The sequence below is a fragment of the Malurus melanocephalus genome, unplaced genomic scaffold, assembly GCF_030028575.1.
Source record: "Malurus melanocephalus ecotype Western Australia unplaced genomic scaffold, MMel_1.1 scaffold_6, whole genome shotgun sequence".
Taxonomy (NCBI): domain Eukaryota; kingdom Metazoa; phylum Chordata; class Aves; order Passeriformes; family Maluridae; genus Malurus; species Malurus melanocephalus.
In genome coordinates this window covers 5,957,910-5,960,539 of record NW_026623238.1, presented here as the reverse complement: position 1 = coordinate 5,960,539, position 2,630 = coordinate 5,957,910, and positions in this window count along the sequence as shown.

Here is a 2,630-nt window from a genome sequence, read left to right as displayed (position 1 = left end):
ATATTTTTGGTTGATTTTTCTCCTCTTTTTCCCAATCCTGTTCCACTGATGCTTGCAATGGTCAGACAGACAACCTAACTTAAAATGCTGACACTAGTACTTCAAGTTCTGTCTTACATGGATCTTTCAACTGCATTAAGCACAGTGTTCACAATCTCAGTGGTCTCCAGCAGCTTTTTGGGGTAGATACCATACCCTGCTGTCATCATCGTAATTCAACCAGTGATTGTAACCATGGGATATTTTATTTTAAATTATCGTGGAGTACGTGCAGTCATTATCACCTAGGAGATGCTGAATGWGTAGGAGTGTAGCCAAGAAAAGTCATAGTTTCCAGGGTGAATCAGATGGTCCTTTTTTTTTTTAACTGAAAGGTGTCCACGTGACTAGTGAAAAATAAAACATTTGATTTAATCCCTTCTGAAAATACAGCAGATCACAACTGTGATCACATTTGGCATTTTAGGGAGTAGTAAAAGCAGTTGTGTATGAGCAGAAAAAAGAAGAGTGAAAGATGGAAAAGTAACACCAAGGCTATGGAAATTGCTGAAATCCCAGTAACTTTACAACAAAGAAGTAAAATTTATGTTTCCTATATATAATTATGTATGTTATTGCCATGAATGCTGTGATCATAAAACCACCAGTGAATAACACAGAAAGGAAAGTGCAAAAAACAGAAAGTCATCTGCCTAGATACAAACTCTTGGAAGAGGGGGAARGCTTCCTTTAAAATAGGGGATATTACACCTTAAAAAAGGTCATATGAACAGTGTCTTGCTTTTCTGAATAGAATAAAAAGGTAGAGGAAAAAACAGAGCCTGTAAGCTTAGCTGTGTGCATCAACACAAACACCACCCTGCTTTGTCTACTGCCCCTTAATTAAAGGAGCTATCCTAGAGTTTCTTAGGTCAGAGAGAAACAAAAAGCAAACTATATGGGGAGAAAGAAAACAATAACGTCTCTGTTTCCTTCTTGAAATTTACTGGGGCAGGCACCGTTTTTACTGCACAGTCACAGGCCTTTTCTATTTACAAATTCAAAGGCCAGTGCTAAACTTTCAAAGATGCTTGTGCCAGGTTCTGTTTCCAATTACCTGCACACTGTGTGGTTTCCCAAGTGGGGTTTCTGCTGAGACTGTAATCAGTCTAAAGTAAGTAATATCCACAAATGCCAGCTTGGATCAAGGGGCTGTGCTCCATGTCCCCAGCAGCCCCATCCTGCCTACAGGGAAATGCTGTCTTTACTGTCACAAGAACCCAGATAAGCTTAGACACATTTGGCTTTAATTTACATGTAGCCCAGCTACTCAGGAGAAAAATGGTGAGTGGACATGAGGGGAAGCGGTTAACAGGTATTTGTAAGAGGAATTTGCCCCCTTCTCAAACAGCTTGCAATGGTGAATGCYAGAGGCTACACAAGACGCTTGAGCACCCAGAAAGCAACAATTTGCCCTTCAGAGGCTGAACCCCAGTATCTGTAAAGGATTTCCAGCATAGAGACCTCCAAGTTTCCAGTTTTGAAAGGAAGAGGAAGCTATATGCAGAAGGACTGCTGGAACCGTGTCTTTCTGTAAACATGCYGTGCCCTTGAAATGGAGCAAAGCTCTCCTGCTAGCTAGTTTGGATGAAGACAGAGTTACCACACTGTCAAAAGGAACTGGTGAGTGTTTGTAATTTKTTTTGAAATTTTAAACCAGAGATGCTGTGGCAATCACCAGCGGCTGGCAGAAACAAGAATTGACTGTTCAGTGCACTACACCACCAAAAATGTTTAAAATGTCTTCACCAAGGGATGGCTAGTGCATTTTAGATATCCTTACAACCTCAGATCCGTATAACTGCATATGRAAAGACATTGGCAAAAGTGCCCCGGAAGCAGTTTTTCAGGAAGCACAGATCAGCATTGTTCCCTTGACTTCATGTGTCCAGATTTGCAGCCCTTGACAAGACCAATAAACCTAATGAAAATACAAGYCTTTCCAGGGAATGTGTTTCATTGGCTCTTTTCTTACCTTGTATTAGAGATTTATTACATTTCTTCCTCTTTTTTTTTTCCCTTTCTGACAGAATTTGAAATTCTCTGAAGTTTACAAAAAAAAAAAACCACTCCAACACTGTGATGAGATTTTACCCTTTTAGAACCTCATTTGGCAGAGAAAAAAACAGAGGTCCTATCGATTTTAATTCAAGCAAAGGACTCTAAACTTTTGATGCTGAGAGTTAAGATAAAAATACAACCACACTCAAAATCTTAAAARTTTGGAGTGAAAAAGTTAAAAATTGAAGATTTGTAACCTTAATTATGTGCAGACGGCAAGGCACTGAAACATCGTTTCAGATACAGGGAGCAAAGAGACTGTGAGAAAAAACACCACTTTTTCATGCCACTTCTCTCCAGACTAGGTGTCTGTCCTGATATAAAATATAGGGCAAGAGGTGAAGGTGGAGGAAGAGGCACAGCAGAGGTATTACCATTTCCAAACTGTCCGTGTATTTACTCACCTGGTTCCTCCACTGCCAACATCTGTGTATCTGCAGAAAGGCAGACATCCCACTGCCTTTTCAGGGCCCAGGAATGATGCTGCAAAAGGCCACAAACAGGGACAAAAGCAGGAACAGTTTCACTCC